A 27865-nucleotide genomic window follows, 5' to 3' on the forward strand; every position below is an offset into this window, starting at 1 on the left:
CCATGCACACACTGCCCTTAGTGTGAAAAAGTTGCCCCTTAGGTCCCTTTTAACTCTTTTCCCTCTCACCTTAAACTCTAGTTTTGATCTCCCCTACCCTGGGAAAAAGACCTTAGCTATTCACCCTACCCAGGCCACTCATGATTTTATAAGCCTCGATAAGGTCACCCCTCATCCTTTGATATTTGATCAGCCAACTTGAACAGTCAAGAGAGGGATAGAACTGACTACCAAAATGAACTGAGACACTGAAAGATGTGATGGATAAAAGCAGATCACTGAGAAATGGTGAGGAGTTGAATGGGGCGTAGAGTTCCTGGACTAGATTTGGAAGAGGGAGAACGCTACCGCAGATTTGGATGGGGAAAGAGCTGAACATGGGACAATCTCCACTGAGGTAACTACCTTGCATTTGTTTCTGCTCATACTAACCTTGGAACACTGCAGGATTTGGTGGTTAAACTCAATTACTCTTCAAATTGTATCAATTTCTTCTGTCCACTTGTTAACCAACAAGCACTCTCATTCCATATACAGTAGAAAATGTTGTGCCACCTTTACATTGTTATTCTTGTGAAGACCTTCATGCGCACAAGATGGAAACCTTCGATAAAATGCATCTTTTTCAGCAATATTCAAGTTAAGGTTTACAATTTGTCCTTATCTCTGATGTTGCTTTTGATCTGAGGCAGTTCAGCTATCAATGCGATCTTTACCATGAGTCAAAAAGACAAACTCCACATCAGGAACTATTTCTGCCGACCTACTCAGAGAACCAGAAGAAGTTTGTTGTTTGGGAAGATAGCATATGACCTATCATGTTTATGTCCAATCTTTGGAGGCATACATTCGCCTTGCAGGGGCTACAACTTGATTGATTGAAAAAAAGAGCAAGTTTGAAGCTAGAATATATTTGTGCTAAATTTGTGCTTCCTTTCATGTAAACGGTTAAAGGATGATCCAATGAGGTGCTTAAGGTTGTTAAAGGATTTACCAAGGCAAAAAGAAAGAGAGGGTGAGGGAGAGACTGGGTGGGAGTGGGGTGGGAGGAATCTGTAATTGGAAGAACAAGAAAGCACAACTTTAAGATTTGAACAAGGCCATTGAAAAAACACTTTTTCACTCAGAAGGTATGGAAATCACAGAAGTCACGTAATGTTTGGTTGACATGACTTTATGAGTTTAATGGTATACCCATGTTGCTACGATCCTCCAAATGTTACAAGACCAATCTAAAGAATCCCAACGTCCTGCAATTTCTTCACCATCTTGTAACTTCCTCCTCTTCATGTTTTTGATTTTAGCCCTAAGATTCCCTGTCTTAAATACTTCCTGTGAGAAAGCAATCTATGCTGAACCAATTGTCTGCTTAAGAGAATGGCTAGTTATTTGTCACAACCTGCCCAAACAGATAGAAGAATACTTCACTATTCACTTCATTAAAATCATCAAATTAAAAACTGGTGCTTAAACCTCATTTAGTCTTCTCTGCTGAAATGAAAACTGTCAGAATATCTCAAGTCTCTCTGCTACAATTTCCGATTCCTTTCATCATCTTTCTGAATCCTTGTTCAATACTGCCTATGGTTTTGTCAGGTTTTCATTAATTAACAAGACTTGGAGGTGCCAGTGTTGGACTGGGGTGTACAAAGTTAAAAATCACACAACACCAGGTTATAGTCCAACAAATTTATTTGGAAGCACTAGTTTTTAAAGCACTGCTCCTTCATCAGCTCAGTGTAACCAATTCAATGTGTTAGTTTCAGGTTGTTCTCACCCTTGAACTGAAGGGCACTACAGCAACCATTTTGCACAGAACAAGGTATTACAAGCAGAATGGAATGACAAACAGCAAAGGGATAGACATATAGGTTATGTGTTTTGATTATGTTATTTGAGTCTATGAAATCAGAAAATCTCTATTTCTCCGCTTCAAATAGTTGTACAGGGATCTTTCATATTCAACTTAAAAAGGAGAAAAAATTAATAATACTCAAAATAAAAGTGGAGAATTGAATCAAATGCAATTTCCTTCCAGCTGAAGTGTTGCCAGGTTCTGTGTTTGTGGCAGATTGGGCATTCACAGGGTCAGCATTTGAATTTCAAATGCAACTTGCTCATAGAGCATAGAACATAGAACAGTACAGCAGAATACAGGCCCTTCAACCCTCGATGTTGTACCGACCTTTTATCCTACTCTAAGATCAAACTAACCTACATACCATACATTTTACTGTCATCCATGAGTCTCTCCAAAAGTCGGATAAATGTCCCCCATGTATCTGACTCTGCTGGCAGTGCATTCCACGCAACCACCACTCTCTGTGTAAAGAACCTACCTCTGACATCTCACCTGAACCTTCCTGAAAATTATGTCCCATCATGATAGCTATTTCCAACCCTGGGAAAAAAAATCTCTGGTATCTACTTTATCTATGCTTCTCAACATCTTCTCAATTTCTATCAAGTCACCTCTCATCCTTCTTCGCTCAGTGAGAAAAGTCCTATCTCCTTCAACCTTTCTTCATAAGACGTGCCCTCCAGTCCAGGCAGCATCATGGTAAATCTCCTCTGCACCCACTCTCAGGCTTCTACATCCTTCCTATAATGAGGTGACCAGAACTGAAAATAGTATTCCAAGTGTGAGCTAACCAGGGCTCTATAGAGCTGCAGCATAACTTCATGGCTCTTAAACTCAATCCCCCGCTAATGAAAGCTAACACTCCATACGCCTTCTTAACAATCTTATCAACTTGGGTGACAACTTTGAGGGATCAATGGACATGGACCCCAAGATCCCCCTGTTCTTCCACATATCTAAGAATCCTGCCTTTAACCCTGTAATCTGCACTTGAATTCAACCTTCCAAAACGAATCACTTCACACTTTTCCAGGTTGAACTCCACCTGCCATTTCTCAGCTCAGCTCTGCATTCTGTCAATGTCCTGTTGCAATCTACAACAGTCCTCCACACTATCCACAACTTCATCAATCTTTGTGTGTCACCAGAATCTTAATAACCCACCCTTCCACTTCCTCATCCTAGTTATTTATAAAAATCACAAAGGGCAGAGGTCTCAGAAACAGATCCCTGCAGAACACCACTGGTCACCGAGCTCCAGGTTGAATACTTTTCATCAACTACCACCCTCTGTCTTCTGTGGGCCAACCAGTTTTGTATCCAGACAGCCAGATTTCCCTGTATTCCATGCCTCCTTACTTTCTGTATGAGCCTACCATGGGGAGGTTTATCAAACACCTTGCTAAAATCCATGTACACCAGACCCGCTACTCTACTTTCATCACATCCTGAGAGAATTCAACAAGGTTTGTAAAGCATGAGTTGCCCCTCACAAAGCTATGCTAACTATCTCTAATTAAGCTATGCTTTTCAAAATAATTGTAAATCTTGTCTCCCACAATCCTCTCCAATAACTTGCCCACTACTGACATAGAGTCATAGAGATGTAGAGCATGGAAACAGACCCTTCAGTCCAACCTGTCCATGCCGACCAGATATCCCAACCCAATTTAGTCCCACCTGCCAGCACCCGGCCCATATCCCTCGAAACCCTTCCTATTCATATACCCATCCAAATGCCTCTTAAATGTTGCAATTGTACCAGCCTCCACCACATCCTCTGGCAGCTCATTCCATACATGTACCATCTTCTGCATGAAAAAGTTGCCCCTTAGGTGTCTTTTATATCTTTCCCCTCTCACCCTAAACCTATGCCCTCTAGTTCTGGACTCCCCAACCCCAGGAAAAAGACTTTGTCTATTTATCCTATCCAGGCCCCTCATCATTTTGTAAACCTCTATAAGGTCACCCCTCAGCCTCCAGGGCTTCAGGGAAAACAGCCCCAGCCTGTTCAGCCTCTCCCTATAGCTCAATTCCTCCAACCCTGGCAACATCCTTCTAAATCTTTTCTGAACCCTTTCAAGTTTCACAACATCTTTCCGATAGGAAGGAGACCAGAATTGCACGCAATATTCCAACACTGGCCTAACCAATGTACAGCCGCAAAATGACCTCCCAACTCCTGTACTCAATACTTTGACCAATAAGCATACCATACACCTTCTTCACTATCCTATCTACCTGCGACTCCACTTTCAAGGAACTATGAACCTGCACTCCAAGGTCTCTTTGTTCAGCAACACTCCCTAGGACCTTACCATTAAGTGTATAAGTCCTGCTTTCCCAAAATGCAGCACCTCGCATTTATCTGAATTAAACTCCATCTGCCACTTCTCAGCCCACTGGCCCATCTGGTCCAGATCCTGTTGTAATCTGAGGTAACCCTCTTCGCTGTCCACTACAATTCCAATTTTGGTGTCATCTGCAAACCTACTAACTGTACCTCTTATATTCGCATACAAATCATTTATGTAAATGACAAAAAGTAGAGGGCCCAGCACCGATCCTTGTGGCACTCCACTGGTCACAGGCCTCCAATCTGAAAAACTGACTGGTGTGTAGTTACCAGGGTTGTCCCTATGTCCTTTCTTGAACAAGGCAATAACATTTTCTCCCCTCCAATCATCTCGTATTACTCCAAGGGACAGTGAGGACGCAAAGATTATCACAATAGGCGCAGCAATCTCTTCCTTCACTCCCTATGGTAATCTAGGGTATGTCTTGTTGGCCCAGGGAACTTATCTATCCTCATGTTTTCAAAATTTCCAACACATCCTCCTTCTTAACATCAACCTGTTTGAGCAGATCAGCCTATTTCACAGTGTCCTCACAAACAACAAGGTCCCTCTCACTCATGAATAATGAAGCAAAGTATTAATTCAGGACCTTCCTACCTCCTCCAACTGCAGCTCTGATGAAGAGTCACTTAAGACTCAAAACATGAGCTTGTTCTCTCTCCATAGATGCTGTCTCACCTGCTGTGACCTCCAGCATTTATTGTTTGCATGAGAATAACGCATCTCTGGATCCAAAATGTCTGCAGTGCTTTTTTTAAAAAAAACAAATTAATCTGAAATTAACTCCCAGACAAGGTCCTCTCAACTCAAAAAAGATAATAAAAACAACAAGGGTTCTAACACCACTTTCTTGTCATATTGATGGTCCGAACCATTTTTAAGATACATATCATTGGTGCACTCTGCACAAAAGCTAATTAATACAATAACCGAATTCTTCATTAATAAAATATGAAGCTGACCAGGAAGACACCTTTGAAAAAATAGATCAATGCAAATAAATGTATTCATTTTTGCTATTTTGTCTTGCAATTTCTGCAATGTTCTTGGCTTAAGCAGTGGACCACAGAGCTCTTCCGTCTGATAAACTAACAAAATATTCATTGACGTTAAGTGAACTGAATTAACAGAAGCAGGCTATTGTCAGCTCATAATGCTTCACTGATCTCACCTCTTTAGTGATGTTTATGCATTCAGCTTCCCCCCCTGCTGTGGGTACACAGTCACTCCTTAGAGCTACACCATCAACAATATCATGAGTACTCACAGCTGAAATGAAACTACTTACAGACTTATTTTAAAAAAGCATTAAATTAGTATTCTTTATGCAAAATTCTTGGTCCGTAAATATAAGCCAAAGTTGAAATCTGATTTTCTCAGCGTTCCTTCTTCAAAAAAAAGTTTGCCAAAGGAACATTTGACATAGCCAACTTCGTCCCTTGCAAGATTCTAAGGTGAGAAAAGAAATAAAGCTGATCCCAAACCATGTAACATCAGCGACCATTTATACTCTCAAAATTGCTGATTCCATGAATCGGTGATAAACAGTATTTAGCTAACTGTCTGAAAATGAGTATGCCCACACTCATTGTATCTTTTCCTGAATCTGCAGGAACTCAGGCATTTTACCATCAATTAGAGATTCAATGAAAAATTTAAAAAATCAAGATTTCAGAAAATCATCTGCAGGATGCAATAATAAGGTGAACACGATTTCAAGTAAACAGGAGAAGTAGATTAGGGACAGGGAATCTAAATGAATGATGACAGGGTTAGATGAAAAGAGGTGAGATGAGGCTGAGACACCACATCATTGGCTGAGGTTACAATGAAGGACTCTCCTTCTCAACCCATCCCTTGCCTGAAGCACAGTGACCCTCAGGTTAAGCCACCATCAGTGGTCTCCCTCTAACGAGAACATGTAGGACTATCATGACTTTACACCACAAATGAAGCACAGTCAATGCACTGTGCCTATGCCAGTTCCTTGAAAATCAATAACCCCCACAACTCTAATCTTCTCCACAGCCTTATGACATACACTCTGCTGCCTAGCAAATGTTGTGGGATCAGATGGTTGCGGAGGCAGGCACTGAGGAAGCAGATGTGGCTGTGGTAGCGGGTCTGTTTCAGGACATTGTTGAAGTGCTTCAGGGCATAGGAGATGACCTGGGGGTTGCAGTGAGAGAGAGAGACTCACTGAAATTCTTGTAGAGAGCAGAGAGAACCTCTTCAAGGTAGGCTTCCTTGCAAGAGGCTTTGCAGTGAGGTTAAAATCAACTCGGCAAAAGTGAGGACAGATGCTGGAGATCAGAGTCTAGATTAGAGTGGTGCTGGAAAAGCACAGCAGGTCAGGCAGCATCCGAGGAGTAGGAAAATCGACGTTTCGGGCAAAAGCCCTTCATCACTCATTCCCACGCCCCTGCACATTCCACATAGCTCAGCTTTCAATCCACTATTCCACCTGGTCTAATACATCAATCCTCTTTCAAACTCTCATACTCCCCCCATTCCATATCCCCAAATATATATCCTCAACTTTGAATTGCCAATCTCATAACCCCAACCACTCCCCCCCAATTCAATACTTTCTAATCTCTTATCACAAGAGATTGTTTAATTCATTCCTCATACGTGGACATTAAAGACTGGGCTGGTATTCTTAAATACCCAGGCAAAGGTGGTGAGCATTTTTTTAAAATGTACTGTTGCAATCCATGTTTGCTGGGACACTATGGTTCTATTAGGGAGGGAGTTCCAAGATTTTGACCCAGTGACAATGAAGGACTGGCAATATAGTTTCAAGTCAGGATGATATGCAGCTTGGAGGAGAACTTGCAGGTGGTGATAGCCATACATCTAATGTTTTTCTTCTTCTCACTGCTACAACTTATGGTTTTGGGAGGTCCAGGGATTGGAACGAGATCAGCCAAGGGGGAACTCAAAGAATATGAGTTCCTATTTGGGGATGATAACCTGGTCCAATCAGGGATTCCTGGTTGACATATAAAAAGGGGACTGCCAGAGGAACTGACACTTAAGAGCTGACTCTGAATGAGGCAGTACTAAAGTCAAGGACTGTTCATGCGTAAATGAAGGGTGACTTGGTGACGGGATCCTGCCCTCTAGAGAGTTATTTTGGAAGATGCTGGAGGAGCCTCAGTGAATTGCTGCAGTTTATTTGTAGATGGCTAATATTACTGCCACTGTGCAGCAGTTCAGAAGGGAATGTGTGTTCTGGTGGGAGATGGAGTCCTAAGAAAGCCAGCTACATTGCCCTGAGTGATGTGAATCTTCTTGAATGTTGTTGGAGTTGCACTCATCCAAACATGTGGAGAATATTCCATCACTCCTGATTTGTGCCATGTAGATAGTGGACAGGATTTGGGGAAGTCAAGCGGTGAGTTACTTATCACAGAATTAAGCATCTGAATTGTTCTTATAGCCACAGGATTTGTATAGCTGGGTCAATTCATTTTCTGGGCAATGGTAAATTTAGAATGTTGAAAGTGGGAAAGGTGGTAATGGCATTGTACATCAAGGGGCAATGGTTAAATTCTCTCTTGATGAAGATGGTCATTGCCTGGCACTTGTGTGGCATGAATATTATTTTTCACTGATCGGCCCAAGCCTGGATGTGCTATAGATCTTGCAGCATATGGACACAGTTTCCATGTGTCCTAAATGGTGGTGAACATTGTGCAAACATCCCAATCTTGTGACGAAGAGAAGATCACTGATCAAGTAAAAAGATGGGTTGGGTCATATCCCTAACCCCACACCATAATCTCTTACTCCTATTGCACCCTCTTTCCTCTAGCTCTCACCATTACCATGCTATGTTTGGCAGTCAATCAGAGCAGAGCAGAGCAGTTGAGTTAATAGCCAGATTCTGTGTTGTATAATCTATGCAATCTGACTTGAACTTTTGAATGAAGGGTGGGGAATGGGAAAGACAAGATAATCATTCATTGTACAATGTTGGCGTCAAACAGAACATGGCAGACAAAGGTATCTTGAATCAGAAAGAAAGAGAAATGGCACACTTTAAAAGTGAAGGGCATCTCAATTTCAATCTCAAGGAAATAATTGCAAGGCAGCAGAGAGGAAACAAGATATTGGAAAGTGTCAGTGCTATGTTCAGACCCCAAAGGAGCTGAGAGCTGGAAAATAAAGCTCACAACTAAAACTAATAAGCATTGAATGTCTCTTAGCATGACAAATGCTGGCCTGACTGCAAATGTTAAAAAAATCTTCCTGAATGAATCTTGGATTGCCCTACGATATTAAACACTACACCATGTTTGTGAGTTTTGAGAAGATTTGTATCTCAGGTTGAGGTCTGGATGTAGGTTTCCTCGCTGAGATGGAAGGTTCGTTTTCAGACGCTTTGTTACCATATCAGGTAAGCCTCCAGATGGACAACAAGCAAAACTAATGTCATTTACAAAATGCATTGCAAGAACTGTGACAAACACTACATTGGACAAAACAGGCAGAAAACTAGCCACCAGGATAAATGAACATCAACCAGCCACAAAAAGACAGGACCAACTTTCACAAGTATCCTTACATATGGTTGAGGAAGGGCACCACTTTGAGTGAGACAACACATCCATCCTAGGACAAACCAAACAGAGACACACACGAAAATTCCTCAAAGCATGGCATTCCAACCAGAACTCTATCAACAAGCACATTGACTTGGATCCCATTTACACTCCCTGAAAAAAGAACTGGAAATGACATCACCATAGGAAGTGATGTCAACACAGGAAATGACATCACCAACCCAAGGAAACCCAAACACATAAATAGAAAGTGGGCTACAGCAAGAGTGGTTCATCCAGAGGCTCATTAAAGATGTTACCTAGTATGGTGACGAAACATCTGAAAATGAACCTTCCAGTCAGCGAGCAAACCTACATCAACTACACCATGTTATTTGGACATGGCTCTAACACTGGAAAATTATGCTCAAGCTGGTTTTCTTGAATGGTAACATTAGAATTTAGATCTCCTTTATATTCAGGAAGTTATTTTGGCAAATTGTGTGCAACAATAGCACCAGGGAGCCAGGTTCGATTCCAACCTCAGGCGACTATCTGTATGGAGTTTGCACATTCTCCCCGTGTATGAATTGGTTTCCTCTGGGTGCTCCAGTTTCCTCCCACGCTCCAAAGATGTGCAGACTGTGTAGATTGGCAAAGCTAAATTGCCCACAGTATCCAGGGATGTGCAGGCTAGGTGGATTAGCCATGGGAAATGCAGGGTTACAGGGATAGGTTGGGATGGGGTGAGTCTGGCTGTGCTGCTCTTTAAAGAGTCATTGTGGACTTGTGGAGCCGAATAGCCTGTTTACACACTGTAGGACTTCTATCTAATACCTCTTAAAGGTGTATCACAGAAGGATCAATTCTCTCCCCAAGGAAAATCAGTTTTTTAAAAAAGGTTATACATGGTAATCAACGTACAAGTTGTGCTGGACCTCCAGTTCGGAGAATACAGTCAGACCATTCAATGTGATTTATCTGATTTACTATTTATTTCTTTAAATAAAATAGAATGCAATCAGATTGTCCAACCTAACAATTAGTGTCACTGTTCTGCATGCTTCCAATATCTCTACACTATACTTTGACTTGCATGACAAGAAGGACATTAATTATACACCCTTTGTAGGAAGTGGCCCAAAGGAACTCATGTCAGCAACTACTTTCAAAAGGCCACTATTTAAATAATTAGCTGTGGGGTTATCACAGAAGTAGAAAATGATGAGACTGCAGGTCACCTCTGGGCTCATTACTGTCACATAAATGATATCTTACTCAACATAATTTCATACCGATGATAAGTCCAGAAAGGATTTCAAGAGAAATTACATTTCCCCGGAGGGTTGAGAATGAAGTTACCACAATGAATAGTTGAAACTATGAACAAAGATGCATTTAAGGGGCAGTTAGACAAACACAAAGAGGGATAAAGGATCATACTGATACAGTGAGGTGAGGGGCTGGGATGCAGCTCATGCGAAACATGGTCCAGTTGGGTTGATTCACCTGTTTCTGTGCTTATTCTATGTAATTCTATATAAATGATTTGCCACAGAAGGACAAGTTAAATTTCAATTGTGTTACACAGATTCTCATGCTGGAACTGTGGGTTCCAAGATCTGAGAAATTATTTTAAAATGTATGCCAACAATAAACAGGCATGCTCTTTACAGGTCTACGTTCTTACAGATAAACATTTCAGTGCAAGTGGATTTGGTGTTCTTGTAAAGTTATTACTTCAATAGTAATGTTTAGTTTCATGACACACATTTCTAATAGCAGCCATTGGTTTCATTGGAAGGATAATTAACAGCTGTATTCATTTGGCAATGATGCTCATTGGGCAACTGCTACTTGACGACCTGTAAGAATAGGCCAAGATTTCTAGGTCTTCCAAAAGTATTCCCTCTAATGAATTGCATCATTATTAATGTAACAAAGTGTCCCCTATTTTAGCACAAAGAAAAATGTTAATTTTAATGATATCTTCCAACACAGGAATTTCCTGTTGGTATGCATAAATGGGAGAGATTCATAAGCAACTGAAGGTTTTGATAAACTGCAATTTGTAAATTCCCTCAAAATGTTTCTTCAAGTTGATTGAATTCTGAAGCTGCACACCCTGTTGTCAGTCTGAGGGGGTTGAGATGGTAATTATAGATTTAGAACTTGCAATAATAGCGAAGACTTTTTCAATTTCTGATCACTTTTCTGAAGACTTTGCATGTCAGGAAGTATCTCTTACCTGAAAGGATGATCAGCAGCTGGAATGAATTGCTAGAAAAAGATTGGTTGAAGTCAAGACACTGGAGCCATTTTAATCAACAATTGGATTTTGTCAGGGAAAGAAGGCAGAGTGGGATCTATGGAGAGAAGGTTGAATGTGTGCCTTGTTTTGAGGAATGAGTTTAATTTTCAATGAAACCTACCACAATTAACAAGGTTCAAATTAAGTATAAAGATTAACATTTGAGAGCATTTAATACTGAGCCAAATACAGCACTGCCATTTACTTCAGGAACTGGGCAAACCTGCTGTGCTTTTCCAGCACCACTCGAATCCAGACTCTGATTTCCCGCATCTGCAGTCCTTGTTTTTACCGAGGCAAACAGACAGGAAGGTAGGAAAGGAGGTACCACTTTGATAATCTTTACCTAGATCAATAAATGCACATTCCTGCTTGCAGAGGTCAAGTTAGATTGAGGTCAGTGATGTTGGCAATGGGAGTCTTTAAGTGTTGGATATGTCTCCAAACTATGTAAGTGTCTTTACAATGAGGACGATACTTACGACAGGATAACTATAGACTTTTCTCTGTACTTGCAATATCAACTGTCGAAAATTAACCATGGAAAAGATTTTGCAAACCTCAAGTGTCATCATGTTACGGAGGAATTGCAATGTCAGAATTTCCTTCACGGTTCATGGTGACCAAATCTTGCACTAAAACATATCTTGATCCAGTGTAATGATTACAGATTTACATGCACTAGTTTCTTAATTCAAAATACATGTAGATATAAAAAATAAGGCTCACTAATTATGCAAGCGTTTTTTTTTCTGGTGATTCATGGTTTTTTTATTTGGAACGATTTATTCATTGCTCCTCAGTGAGAACTGCTCTATATTCTCCGTTCCTGTGAATTTTCTCTTATAGTTAAAACATGATTCTCACTACAAATTGAAATGATTTGGAGATGCCGGTGTTGGACTGGGGTGTACAAAGTTAAAAATCACAAACACCAGGTTATAGTCCAACCGGTTTAATTGGAAACACACTAGCTTTCGGAGCGACGCTCCTTCATCAGGTGATGAAAAAGATTGGTTGAAGTCAAGACACTGGAGCCATTTTAATCAACAATTGGATGTTGTCAGGAATGTTGTCACTATCACCTGATGAAGGAGCGTCGCTCCGAAAGCTCGTATGCTTCCAATTAAACCTGTTGGACTATAACCTGGTGTTGTGTGATTTTTCACTTTACAAATTGAAATGGTTCCATAATTGCAGGTCTCAAACATGCAGCTCATAATGAATTAATGATGATTAGCTAATTTCAAACTTTAATCTCCATTCTTAACAGAAAAATATAAATGTGCTCCACGCTATCTCTGAGCCCAATTAAGCTGAATTCTTATATTTACATTAGTAATGTGATTGGCAAACAAATTTAAAAGCAAATTGAAAGCACTCAAATGGATGCAAAGGTGTGAAAATTGGGGGAACTTTGAATTACATCCTCACAAAAATTCCATTCTCTCATTTCTTTAAACGCAGTTTCTAAAATAGAAAGCAAATACCAAGTTTGTTCATCTAAAACCAGGTCATTTTCTCCCCCAATTATTTCTATCTCATGGGATATGAAGGTTCAACTATGAATGACACGAATGAATTTTCATCAGCAGTAAACATTACAATTCAACTAATTTCCACACTCTGCTGTTTCCATGTCTTGCCCTTTCTCAAAAGGTGATAGTCTTGCACTATGAACAGAACAACAGCGAAAAGAAAACATCAGAACAACTACTGAGTGGATTTGCAATTTTCTGTTTTTTTATGAACTGACGTGTTGCATGGATTCCTACCATTTTACTGACCTTCAGTTCTGGGTCAGTTTATAACTGAACAATTGTCGTCACAAAGAATGTCTCCTTCCATTGCTGATTTGAATGAAATCTTGTTGTCAACTCAAATTTTAGGACTGAGAAATGTAATAATGAGGATGTGCAAATAATAAAAGTGCCAAGAAACATGCACATCAAGCTATTCAGCAATAAATTCTCTGAAGACCATAGCCATTTTCTACTGTGTCTGTTACTTGGGTGATGGTTGCCATAGGCACTTCGCATCTGATGGATTTGACAAGTAAATGAGACACTAACTGAAGTAAAACGGTGTGCTGATGTGTTGGGATGGGAAGTAGAGAAGAATAAATGGAGACTTAATGAATTAAAATTGTGATGGGAAGGTCTCTCTTAACAAACAAACTGGAGCACAACACAGTAAGAAGCAACTTGTTTGAACATAAAAGATCTGGAGCGGCCTTTGCAGGATTCATGTGTAAAGAATTCACTCTTGTGGGTAAATCTGAAGACAAACAGAACCATAAGACCATAAGAAATAGGAACAGGAGTAGGCTGTTTGGCCCCTTGAACCTGCGTTAACATTCAACAGGATCATGGCCGATCCGACATTCCTCATCTTCACTTTCTTGCCCTTGGGTTTAGAGCATTCAATATGAAGGGATTTTAGACAAGCAGTAAATGACTCCTCTAGGCTACAAGGTGTATGACACTTGTATTACACAATCTCTAAAACTCGGTATAATGTTAGTTAAATAAATTAGTCTTAATTTTTAGTGAATAGGTAGTTGCTCCATTGACTTTACTCATATTGAAACACATTTGGCAATTGGATTCAGCTAGCTCCTGTAATGCAGAGGGAACAGTAAAGTTTAGTACTTCTGGAGATCACCCATCATGTTGTAACTATCAGAATTATCTATAAAACATGCCACATTATCTTTGTACAAAAACACATTAAGTATACTAAGCGTCACTTAATAAAATATGTAACTAATTTGGATTTCCTCATATGGTAGGTGATATTAAGGCTTGGAAAAAAGGTCATGGGAAGACCACAAGGTAAAAATCGCAGCTTTAAAAACCATTACTACCCATGTAGGTTCAGAAGAGTGGGAACCATAAGATTTCAGAGAAGCCAAACTCAGGGCAATTTGATTGGTCTCCATAAAACCATGGAGGAGAATATTGTGCACATCAACTGACCAGTTATTTAACTTGGAGAATCAGAGGATAAAGCTTATAAATGACATAAGATGAAAGCAAGGTTGAATGCGAGGCAATGCTTCTTGTCCCATGAGTAGCTCTGGTCTCCTTCCTATCGGAAAGATGTTATGAAACTTGAAAGGGTTCAGAAAAGATTTACAAGGATGTTGCCAGGATTGGAGGATCTGAGCTACAGGAAGAGGCTGAACAGGCTGGGGCTGTTTTCCCTGGAGCGTCAGATGCTCAGGGGTGACCTTATAGAGGTTTACAAAATGATGAGGGGCATGGATATGATAAATAGACAAAGTCTTTTCCCTGGGTCGGGGAGTCCAGAACTAGAGGGCATAGGTTTAGGGTGAGAGGGGAAAGATATAAAGAGACCTAAGGGTACGTGTATGGAATGAGCTGCCAGAGAATGTGGTGGAGGCTGGTATAATTGCAACATTTAAGAGGCATTTGGATGGGTAAATGAATAGGAAGGGTTTGGAGGGTTATGGGCCAGGTGCTGGCAGGTGAGACTAGATTGGGTTGGTATACCTGGTCAGCATGGACAGGTTGGACCGAAGGGTCTGTTTCCATGCTGTACATCTCTATGACTCTATAATAGTGGCCCATTCTACAAGTTGACAAAAGGTGAATGCTGTTTCATCATACATCTGACTCCTGACTGAGGCACAGATTATATCAAAGAGGTAAAGCCTAAATAAAATATTGCAGTCAAGGTGATCTGCTGGACTAGTTTTGAAAAGCTAGAGATGATCAGAGTAATTTTTCAGATTTTCCTTCTCTTATAATTGGCCTTGGGCTATTTGATCTGCTCAATCAGAAGACTGCAAATGCCTACAGAATAGAATTGACTTAAGGGATGTATCCTGCATTACTAATGGCACAGGTAGATGCACTCACTCGTTTTTCACTATCCAAAATTGGGGTATGCTCATAACTTCACAGGAAGCATGTGGTTGTGTCAAGCTGTGAGCTGCAAGGTGACAACACCTGTAGTCTAATAAACACTGAATTTACTTCAGGTGAAAAAGCCCTCTCACCATTACTTTGAAATTTTCAGATAAAGCCAAACTGAGTGATACATTTCAAAATTGTTTCTTTTTCTCACTTGCTATTTACTATTTCTACCTTTAAATGGTATACTTGCTAAAGTAAATTGTGATGAGGGACATCATGAAGGAAATCAGTGAGTCCCAACTAGTAACAATTGAAATCATAAGCACCTACTCATCTTCCCTTCCCCATTGGGGTTACAGATTTCCTAATCAACCTGTTCACAGATATTTTTCTTCACCTCTGGAGCAAGTGAGAGCTAGGTCCCCTGGCTCAGAGGTAGGAACACAATCACGGCACCATAAGACCCTCCCATTGGGATTACAAGGAGTAACAGTTCATTAGAACAGTTTAGGCAATTCCTACCCACCATCTTGAATTGCATCATGTGAGCCATATGGTAAAGTCAATGCTTCAACAGTTGCATTCCTACTCATCCTCTCCTCCTGCGGATTTAACTTGAAACAAAACTTAAATTATTCTTTAATTAGAACTGCCAGCAATAATACCTTTGCCCCCACTGTACCAACAGCAACTTCCTTTAACCTACTGCCTGTTGGAAAATGGAGGACACGCACTGAGCATCACATGTTCTTACCAGATCATTTTATTTTCAGTTTCTCTTGTCTTACAAGTTGACTTTTGTGCTGCAATTCCAGATTCTGGTACATCAATCTTTATTGACCACATTACTGTTCTCAAGGCCATGTCTCTCCTGGGCAATGGAAAGTAAAATTGAGAAATGCTTGCAGCTACTCAGTGTTGCCCCTCTGGCAAAGCACTTCTGGATATTACACTTTTGGATGCAATTGATTTCCTTTTCAGAATTAAACGTGGCAACTAGAATCTCTTAGGCAAGCATGTTTTCAGGAAAAAAGAAGAAGAAGGAAAAGCAGGGAAGTTTTAAAAAAGTAATACAAAATAGGAGGCAATTTCAAAGCTTCCTTATACAATAAACATCTGGCATCAACAATTTTCTCTCAGCCCTCCATTGTATTAGGTAAGTATCATTTACTCTTGAGGTTTACAATGATGTGGGCCAGGAACTGATTACTGGGAAATGGCATTTGTTAACCGGTATCCCAGTATTCAATGGTATTTGTTTCCAACATTTTTTCCATCATAAAATTAACAGTTTCACTAATGTGGTTTCAGCGCTTGCACTGCGACTGTTCATCTTGCAAAAGGTGGCAGGCTAATCACTTAATTCAGAGGGAAAAAGTCTCCTGTGGCACAGTGATAGTGTCCCTACCTCTGAGCAAAGACGCTCAAGTCCTGCCTTCTCCAGAGGTGTTGTGAAAACATCTCAGAACAGAGTGTTCAGAAAATATCTTCACCACGAGGGTTTTACAGAAACTCTGGGCGACACTTTCAGATGTCAGACTGTGATTTACCAGTCGCAATCAGAAGACAGCCATGATTGTAGATGAATTGTTCCCCCAAACAAAAGTGTGTTGTGGCATGAACAAGAATCTTGCAGAAGAGCACTGAATACAATTGGAATTAGGATAATTAAGTTTCTCTGTCTTGAGCCAGCCTCTGCTGTTGTTGCAATATTACTGTCATATGTGGTAACTTCTGCCCTACTGTACACCAACATTATTTACCACACTGCATACATTTATATCCATGAACTGCAAACTTGCATATAGGAAATAGGAATAGTAGGCCATTCAGCCATTGACTCCATTCCACCATTCAACATGATCAGGGCAGTTCTGATTGTGCCCTTCACTCCACTTTGCTGCTCAACCCCTATTTTCCAGGATTTTTTAAATCAAAAATCAATTCAACTAAGTCTTGAATGCATTGAATGACCCAGCCTCCTCTGCTGCATGGAGACCAATTCCAAAGCTGCCTCATACCTGCCTTCTTGTTTGATCCATCCTATTTCTGGACCCCTTATACTGTCACCATTACATTATTTAATTGGAAAAACATTGGGGCCATGTCTATTGAGGTGCAATGGGTCCATCCCATCCACAAACTGGTCCCAAAGAATACGAGGCATGATGTTTTCCCTCCTGCACAATTTATTCAGCCACATGTGAATTTGCCTTATTTTAGCATGATTTGATAATAACATAATAGTATGTCATAGGGGTGTTTCTTTCTCTCTCACATACACGCATACAGAGACACACGCAGACACAGTCATACTCACACAGACACACACACATACAGATACACAGACACACACACACAAACTCAGACATACACACACAAACACTTAATTAACATGCAGAGATAGAGGAATAGAGTGCCATTCATCTGATCATTTTAATAAAAAAAAGGGCCGGAATCCAGAAGACAGAAAAAAATACTGTTTTACTGAGAACTGAAATCTGGGATTCTTTGCTGTTCCATTCTGAACTAGTTCTGATCAGTTATTAGAAATTCTTCATTATGCCTCCTCTTGTTCACTGCTGATCTGTTGCTCCTTACTTCCAATACATGTTTCTGCCTGAATTACACAAGGCCTTGTTGAGGAAATGCCAACAAGTTAAGTGACTGAAGTAATTCCACATTCAGAACAATCCTTGGTATGAGCAAAATGCACGAAGACATTCAGTAACAGGAAGTAGTTGACAGAATTATTATCACTTCACAGCAACTCCTGACAGGTGATTAAATCTCAGAGAAAAGGATTGTTGACTTGGCTGGAACAAAGATGAAATAGTGACTGGAAGTTCTGGAGGATAGCAGAGCTGGGAATTTAGGCGGATTCCATGGAGTGGCATGGTCAATAGATTTCGGATGCAGTTCCGATATATTGTGATTTTTGGAAAGCATTTGGGAAATGGCAAGTTGCCTGACAACAGCAAGTCTGTAATGAAGCATATAAATGAGGTCTTTCTTAGCTCACTGAAAGGCAGTTTGCAATTTTCAAGATGAGGCAGAGTTTCAGGTCCATCTGTGAGTAGGAGGCAGAATCGCAGCAGAGAGCAAACACTATAAACAATGATCACTATAGACAGAGACCAAGTTGCAGTTACATGATCAGTTCTCCCAGAAAGTTTGATCAAAGTCAGAAGTCACACAACACCAGATTATAATCCAACTGGTTTATTTGAAATCACAAGCTTTCAGGTCATTATTCTTCTGTAAGGTTACCTGATGCTCTGAAAGCTTGTGATTTCAAATAAACCTGTTGGACTTTACCTGGTGTCATGTGAGTCTGACTTTGTCCACCCCAGTATGCTTGGACCTTAGGACGGGAAGTGAACCTACACGAAACATAGTCATAGAGTCACAAAGTTATACAGCACGGAATCAGATCCTTCGGTCCAACTCATCCAGAAACCCTAAACTGATCTAGTCCCACATGCCAGCATTTGGCCATGTCCCTCGAAACTCTTCCTATTCACGTACCCATCTAGATGCCTTTTAAATGCTGTAATTGTACCAGCCTCCACCAGTTCCTCTGATAGCTCATTCCATACATGCACCACCCTTTGCAGGAAAATGTTGCCCCTCCATCCTTTTTAAATCTTTCCCTTCTCACCTTCAACCTATGTTCTCTAGTTTTGGACTCCCCTACCCTGGATAAAAGGCCTTTTTTATTTACCCTATTCATGCCCCACATGATTTTATAAACCTCTATAATGTCACCCCTCAGCCTCCAAGCTGGTTTGGGTGGGAAGCGTCCTGGGAACTACAGTTGGAGGTAAGAAAGGTCATTGGGGGACATGGGGATTAGTTACTCCTGGAGACAAATGCTGAGAAGGAGCAGACTCTGTTGCAGCCATTACAGATCCTTAGCCACAAGGCTTGCATAGATACAGAGCCAGGAATGAGAATCAATGAAACAATTAAATCCCTGGCAATCAATTGGGATCAATGGAGAATACATTTTTGAGTAACATCAAAGTATCAGTCCACAGAATTGGGTTTGTGGCCTCTGTCCTCATGGAAGATCACCTGGAGCCTCAAATATCTTGCACGCAAGGCCCGCTTGTAGTTGTAAAAGACACACTAATTGTGAATGTCTTCAGCATTAAACTATTCCAGGCAGCAGCTGATGATCTGGGTGGCATTTCTCAAATGGTAGCCCATCACTGGATAAGGAAGGTCATAGTTGCACTGCTCGAGGGTCACGTATTATGTGGAGTTGCAAAATGAATAGCACAGAGAAGGCACAGACAGCACAGAGAGCAATAGGATCCTTCTCCTCCTCTAAATGCAGAAGGTCAGATTGCAGCCATAAAGTTATCAGGGCATAAACTGAGCAACGAGGAAGATATCTGAATAGGACTGGATTTCACTCTGATTGTCCAGCTGGTTTCCAATCGCAACAAGTAATGCATGCAAGTTGGCACATTATCTTGGCAACTCACATGGTTCCTGCATCTCCTGGCAATCACACATGTCACAGCTTTTTATGGCACCCATGAGACTTCTCAGATGGCTGTTCTGGATTTTCCCAGAAGACGTGGCCATCAACAGCCTGCAACAGAAGCACAGAGGCTCTGAGACTGCTGTCATCTCAACACAAAGACTGCCATCAAACAGATCTTCAGACATCTGAAGGTGCAGTTCTGATGCTTTGACCAGTACCTTCTCCCACCAGGATCTCTCATGTCATGGTGGTCTGCTCTGCTTCCCATAGCATGGTCTTCCAGTGAGGTCTGAACATTGAAGCAGAAGAACCAGCCAAAGCGACAGTGCGGGCCCGACCAAATCCTTGTTTTACAGGGACTTTCACATAATCTAAATCAGACATCAAGGCATACGGCAAGTTGGCAAGGAAACTCAGGCAAAGCTGGCATCCTGAAACATTTTTCTTGAGGGCACCTTAATCTTGAGAGTTTGACTCACACCCTCAACAATATAACACAGTGCCCCCTCCGTAAAGATAGTTGGCTTCCCTCCCCACAAGGTTACAGGAAGTTTCACCAGGCACACATTCAGCCCAAACATAAATCCTTCACATCACTTCCCATTCTTCTTTCCATCTCTCAATGTCAAAGGCTGGAAATGTACAAGTCTGTACTTTTATAGTTCTATTGAATCCTCAACAGTTCACAAAGTGAAATAACCCATCTAGAGCCTGTATGTGATGGTGCCTATAAGGTGCTCAATGGGGAAAGTGGAAGCTGCCTACTCACTGTAAAATCTCATCCATCTATAGCATGGCATCCATCTTGTTGCCAGATCTAAGAAGGCCATTGATGTTCCCAGCACTGACCCGACTTCCTCCTGACAACACTGCAGACACACTTCCTGAGTGAGTACCAGATATGCTTGCTTAGTCTGGCTGGCTGTACTTCTCTTACCACTCTCTGGAAATAATACCAAATGTCATCACCTCCAAAAGAACCTCAAGGTAGACACTGGTGAACTGTAGGGCTGTTTTTGCAAGGCTGCTGTATCCTACTGCTGGGCTGCTGATATCTCTCTGTCTACCACAACATTGGTGGCTATTTTTCTTTTAAGTTGGACCCATAACTTTCCTCTCCCGCCTACTCTCCACCTCCTCTGTCCTTAAAACAAGGCTGACCATGCCATCTGGCCACTGACTGACTCGTTCTTTGAAAATCACCCTGACATGATGTTGCCTCAGGACCTGGAAACGCTGGGAACATCAATTACCTTCTTAGGTCTGGCAACCCAGAAATGAAAGCTCAGCCTACTGTTTCAAACACACATTTACTGTTTGAAGTCAACACATCTTTGTGCGAAAAGGGCACCACACAAAAATAAAAACAAATCCATTAAAACTCAAGTGGAAAAACAAAAGTGAAATTAATATTAAATGAAGTGCAATTTCGACCAAAGACTGGTTATCGAATTCTCCATAAAATTCAGGCAACTTTCCTTCATGCCCTCAGTGATTCACACATTAACCTTTAATTAGATTATCTTACATTTGCTAATTGGAAACATGCCTCCTTTGACACAAAGCTTGATTGAAAGTCAACAGTTCACTGGATAAAAGCACAATTTTCCTGTGTTTATGCAATCAAAAGAATTCTGGACTTTTTCTTGTATAACCATTTTGTTATGAAGATTAAGATAATGCCACGTGGTAACTTAAGCAAGTGAGCACCAGCTGCTTGGCTTAGTGCTTCATCCATCCTCTGGTAATTGTTTTCACTTTTCCTTAGGCAGGGAACCTCCCTTGCCAAAGCTGTTGGTTCCTGCTGAGTAATTGGTATTACACTGTTCCAGCTCACTTGAATGACTATTAACCATGTGCGAACATCAACTGCAAATGTTAGCGAGATATATAGCGAACATCACAGCTGAGTGCCAGTCTACCCCTCTTTGACCTTGACAAGTTTCTTTCCAATAAAAGTTATTGGCTTTCATTCAGAGGAATCTTAGCTTTATTTTCATACTTTCATGGTTTCCTTTATTGGCTGGCAACCCAACCTGAATACAAACCAAACGATACATACATGTCTCGTTCCAAGGAACGTAGAATTGGAAATTGGAAGGAGACCATTTGATATATATGTTTGATGGCCATAGAAGAGTAATCCAGTCTTCTTACACCTTCCATTTCTTGGTCCATCAGTATTTTTGCCTTTACCACCCTTTTAGGAAGTGAATTCAAGGATTCCAATACTGCTCAAACCTTCCTAGCAATTGCTTAATCTTAAAATCGCTCTTTTGTTTTTAACCTTGCTGTTAAATGTATCTAGTATGAACTATCTACTCTATCTTTTTCCAAATATTTGATTCTAGGAGTTGGGTTGTGGACTTGCATTGCAGAGGACCACGCTTACGGGCTAAGTATGCAGAGAACTTTACCATTGCTTTCAACAGGATGGCTGACCAAGAGATGCTCCTGCTCCTACTGCCTGCCACGAGCTGTACTGGAAGGAATTATGGGCTTACAATCAAGTTGTTTGACCATGTTACAAATACACCTTCCATGATCAACAAGTGAGTCAAAACCAGAGTTTGTGCTCAAGTGGTAGGGATACTACCACTGTGCCATCAGACTTTCCTCTAGTCTCTATTTAGGCCCGTCATTGTTTGGTAAACTTCAATTAAATCTCTCCTCACCTCACTTTGCTACAAAGTAAACCATCGATATTGTCCAGCTTTAATTCCCTTTTGCTAAAACTTACCATTCCTGGCACTGTCCTTGCAAGTATCCTCTGCACCTGTTCAGAGTGTGATCACACCCTTTTTGTAATGTGGCAACCAGAACTGTGTGCAGTATTCAACTGCTTTCCTATTGGCTTTTTATACTGTTCCAGTGTAACCTCCCTGTTCTTAGCGCCTTGACCTTCACCAACAATGGAAAGCAGTTCAAAACCCTTCTTAAATTCCTCATCTAACAGTGCTGCTTCTTTCAGGAATATGTGGGAATGTAATCTAATGTCCCACTGTTCCTCACACTTCTCAGAATGTCTGTATTAATTGTACACTCCTGTGTTTTGGTCTCATGCTGCCTTGTACTTCTTTATAATTAATTGAGTTTAGCACTTTCTGCCTACCTGATCAGACAATTGGTCTCTTCCTGCAACCCACAGCTTTCTTTCCCCCACTATCAATCGCACAATCAATTTTGTATCATGTACAAATTGCTGATTTACATTCTCTACATGTAAATGTGAATTACTAATATGTAATCACACCCAAAGTGATGGTCTGATTGTCTCAAGGTCTAATACAAACAGCAAATGACCCAGTATTGAAGCATTCAGAACCTCAGTTGAAACTGTCACCCAATCATGAAGACAGCAGTCAACCATTAATCTGTGCTTCTACCACAATTCTTGATCTAACTTCCCACTTTTCCTAGAACACAAGTTCTTTTTCCCTACCAGTTTCCACGTGCAATCTTGCCAAAAGCTTTACTAAAATCCACAAACTATATCTTTTGTCTTCACTCTCTTTGTTAAGCCTCAAAATTTCACATCAAGTTAGTTGGACTTGCTTTTTATTTTATAAAAATCTATGCTGACTGTCCCTGCTTAATGTGTACCACTAGAATTTTCATTTATAATGTTCTTCAGAAACTTTTCCAACCTGGCTGCGGGACGGTTGTCATGGCTTAATACATCCCTTGCTTACATTTGAATTGACAATACAATGCTAGTGGATCCTCCAGTTTTATACCTATTGCCAAAGTTCAGAAAATGATGTTCAAAGCCTCCTCTATTTCCTCCCTTTGCAGTTGGAAGTACATTTTCTCTTACCTGGAGAACTTTCCATTTTCTAGGATGTTGTGTAAATTACAATTTCCTTTCTTCCCGAGTTTAGCCCGGTGAAGATTTATCACTCCTCCTCAACTGCAGTGTCTACTTTGCACCCCATATTTCATCAAATTATTAGTTTAAACTAATGCAGGCACAGAGTTGCAGAATAAAAGGGAGTCCATGTAGACTCCACAATTAATAATATAAGCTTTGCCCATTTTTTGTGACTCAGTTGGTTGTAATCTTATTTCTGAATCTGAAGGTTATAATTAAAACCCCATTCCAGGGCCTTACATTGAAAATTATAGGCTGACACTGCCATAATGGAATACTATTGAAATGCTACACTGTTGGAGGTGCCTTCATTCATTGAGATGTTAAGGTTTGTGTAAAGGTTTGTAGCTTGGATGCTGGTTGTTGTGGTTGTGTTTCTGCTTTAGCACTGAAGGTGTCACCTCGACGTGGGGCGAAACGTCTGCAAATCAATTTCCCAGTTTGGCGAACATATCCACAACAATGACATTGAGACATTAAACCAAGCTCACGTCCACCATTTCAGGTGGTTGTTGATCCCATTGTACTACTTTGAACAGGAGCAGTGGGTTAGTCTCAATGTTTATCCCACAGTTGAAATTAGAAAACAAGATTACCTGATCATTACAGTCTGTTCTGCTGTAATGTGCGTTTCTTCAACGCGAATTGGCTATAACGCAATTGAAGAATTTAGATCACTATTTGTAGAACATAAACTTCCTTTACCTGTATTGGCTATAATGCGATTCCGGTCCCATTAATTTAAATAGTGCTGCTATTAAACAATATTCTTAAAACGCGGGATTGCATGGGAACTGAACTATCATGTTATGTCAGAACAGACTGTATCATGTTGTGGTTTGTGTAAGCTTCTTCTGCGAAAATTATCTAATTTATTTCTTACGGTTACAATTCTGGCTACACTTCAAAATACTGTACTGGAAAGTGGGTCTGCTGAGGTTGTAAAAATTGCCATACAAATCTATACTTTTCTTTATCTTTCAAATGCCATGAGATGACACCATTAAAAAGGGGACCATTTAATTAGTATAGGTAGACAATCTTTTATCTGAAATTCTGAAATCTGAGAAGCTGCAAAGTCTGAAGGATTCTTTGTGAAGTTTTTTCTCATTAACCAGGTTGTTTGGCATGCAAACAGTTAACCCAAGTCGACACCCACTTGATGCGTGTCACTCAGATGCGATGGGGGGGCGTGGCCAAGCACTGGCAGGCCTCAATTCTCTCTCAAAGCCGGTTTTACTGAGTCAGTCTGCTCCTCCGGTAAGATTTTTAAAAATTTCACCATCAAACTGACTTATTCTGAAATTCGAAAAATTCTAAATTCCGAAAACCAGCTGGTCTCAAGCATTTCAGATAAAGGATTGTGCACCTGTACTTTAAATATTGTTGTATTCCAGTCCAAAGGACACAGATTTATTATCAGCAGAGGCCAACTGTGCAATCATCATTCTATATTCCAAATATGGTCTGACTACAGCCTCAGTTCTTTGCTCTTCTATTTTAGCTCTCTTCAAATGAATGAGAAAAGCGTATTTGCCTTTCTAACTGCCAAACAAACCTAAATTAGATTAGATTACATTACAGTGTGGAAACAGGCCCTTCGGCCCAACAAGTCCACACCGACCCGCCGAAGCGAAACCCACCCATACCCCTACATTTACCCCTTACCTAACACTACGGGCAATTTAGCATGGCCAATTCACCTGACCCTGCACATCTTTTGGACTGTGGGAGGAAACCGGAAATTGTTCAAGATTCTCTTAAGTCCCTTTGAGCTTCAGATTTCCTAAGTCTTTCCCCATATAGAACAATCACCTGATGAAGGAGCGCCACTCCGAAAACTAGTGTGCTTCCAATTAAACCTGTTGGACTATAACCTGGTGTTGTGTGATTTTTAACCCATATAGAAAATAGCCTATGTCCCTATAGTTTCTGTTGAAGTGTATAGTCTCACACTTTCCCACAGTGTATTCTGCCTGCAACTCTGTTACCCACTCTCTTAACATGTCCAGGTCCTTCTGCAGCTTCCCTGCTTTGTCAACATTGCTGGACCCTCCACCTATCTTTGCATCACTGCCAAGTTAGCAGTAATGCCCTCAGATTCTTTATTCAGAATCATTAACGGACAAGATGAATAGTTGTGATCACAACATGGACCCCTGCAGAACTCCACTGGTCACCAGCTGCCATCCTGAAAAAAGGCCCTTGATCCCCATTCTCTTCCTCTGTTAATGAGACAATCCTCTCGCCATGCCCGTACCTTTCTGCTAATATCATGGACTCATCTTATTTAGCAGATGCCAGCAGCACTTCACTAAAGGATTTCTGGAACACCAAACAAATCATGTCCACTGGCTCTCCTTTGTCGAACTTGCTCATTACAACTTCAAAGAATTCAGAAACTAGGAACGAACAGAGAAAGCTGTAGGTAGCAGATCTGGCAATATCTCTGGAGTGAGAAACAGAGTTAACATTTCCAGTCTAGTTTGACTCTTTGGAACTGGAGTTCAAGAGTCAAATCAGATTTAAAAAAGTAAATTAACGGGTTCTCTCTCTACAGATACGTGCCAGACCTGCTGAATTTCTCCAGCATTCTGTTTGTTTCAGATTTCCAGCTTCACAATTTCATAGAATCACAACAGTGTGGAAGCAGGCCATTTAGCTCATCAAGTCCATACCGACCCTCTGAAGAGTATCTCACCCACACCCGTTACCTTGCATTTCCTGTGGCCAAACCACCTGACCTGCACATCTTTGGAGTGTGAGAGGAAACTCTGCAGACACAGGGAAATGTGCAAACTCCACAGAGACAGTCACCTGAGGGTGGAAGTGAACCTGGGTCTCTGTCACTGTCAGGCAGCAGCACTAACCACTGAGCCACCTTGCAGCCCAATTTATCAAAGGCTAGACATTTTGTTCTAAGTAACTTACTTCTCAACTCTCCAAAGCTTGTCCATCACCTACAAGGCACAAACCAGGAGTGCAATAGAATACCATCCACTTGCCTGGATGTGTGCAGCTCAAACTACAGTCAACAGTATCCAGGACAGAGCAGGCTGTCTGTGACCCTTTTCTCCATTTTAAGTTTCCATTCCTTCAACATGGTGGCTGTGATGTGTGTCATCCAGAAAATGCACTGTACCAAATCACCAAGGTATCCTTCAATAGCCCCTCCTAAACACATCATCACTGTCACCTTGAGGAAAAGCAACAGTTGCATCGGAATACCATCATTTTAAATTCTCAGCCAAGGCTACCATCCTAACATGGAAATCCATCATTGTTGCAGCGTCAAATTCATTGAAGACCATAAGGAGCAGCAATGTGGGTGGTACGACTTTCACCACACAGACAGCAGGAGATCAAAGAAGGCAGCTCACCATGACCTTGGTCAGGCTACTTCATGGTGGACTGTAAATGACAATCTTACTAGCAACTCCCACATGCCATGACTGAATAAATAAAAGAAAAGTTTCCAATTCCAGTATATTAGATTAGATTAGATTACATTACAGTGTGGAAACAGGCCCTTCGGCCCAACAAGTCCACACCGACCCGCCGAAGCGAAACCCACCCATACCCCTACATTTACCCCTTACCTAACACTACGGGCAATTTAGCATGGCCAATTCACCTGGCCCTGCACATCTTTTGGACTGTGGGAGGAAACTGGAGCACCCGGAGGAAACCCACGCAGACACGGGGAGAACGTGCAAACTCCACACAGTCAGTCGCCTGAGGCGGGAATTGAACCCGGGTCTCAGGCGCTGTGAGGCAGCAGTGCTAACCACTGTGCCACCGTGCCGCCCGTATTCTTCCTCAACTCCTGAGAAATGGACTCGAGGTGAAAAAAACACTCGTACGACTCTTAGTTTACGGCGAGGTGCTACAAGAAATTACAGTGGTTGTGTATGATACCCTGGTGAACATTTTAAACAGCTCACTAAGAACAAGAGTAATAATGATAAATGCGAGGTTTATAATACAATAGAGAACCAAGCTGAATATCAATTGGACAGAGGAAAGGAATTAGAATTAGAATTAGATTTATTGTCACATGTACTCACATAAGCACAGTGAAAAGTTTACAAAGTCACCATTTATGGTGCTAGCTCAGGTTTAAAGTTACCTAGGTACAGGATCTTTGGAATAAATTCAGGCCTTTGTCACAAAATGACTATATTAAACCCAAACCACTCCCACCACCTTCCTTTATGGCCATTCATCGTTCCTTTCTTGGATTTAAACATGCAGTTAATTTTATTAAAAAGATGCAGTAAATTGTTTCAATCAGCCCATGAAACACACCATTCCAGAGTCTGAGTGTAAAGTTATTTTACTAAACCTTTTCCTCAGTTAAAAACAATTTGAAATCAGCACCAGCTTCTCAAACAAAGTCTATTAGTCTTTGTCTGGCCTTATTTACTTTCTTTCAGGTAGCACTGTTTTTGCACCATTTCCAATATCTTTTCATTGAGTATCTAATTTCATTCCTTCTTGTCTGAGTGCCCCTTCAACAACACTCAAGACGCTTGACAC

The 27865-nt window shown here is 41.0% G+C and overlaps 1 protein-coding gene across 7 annotated transcripts in view; it reads right to left on the reverse strand.

The window, feature by feature from the left end:
- The window catches only part of astn2 (astrotactin 2), a 1590397-nt gene that overhangs the window by 1292686 nt on the left and 269846 nt on the right, over positions 1 to 27865 (reverse strand). The window lies entirely within an intron of this gene.

The sequence above is a fragment of the Chiloscyllium plagiosum genome, unplaced genomic scaffold (assembly GCF_037043375.1).
Source record: "Chiloscyllium plagiosum isolate Xiang-an unplaced genomic scaffold, Cpla_swu_hap1 HiC_scaffold_21, whole genome shotgun sequence".
Taxonomy (NCBI): domain Eukaryota; kingdom Metazoa; phylum Chordata; class Chondrichthyes; order Orectolobiformes; family Hemiscylliidae; genus Chiloscyllium; species Chiloscyllium plagiosum.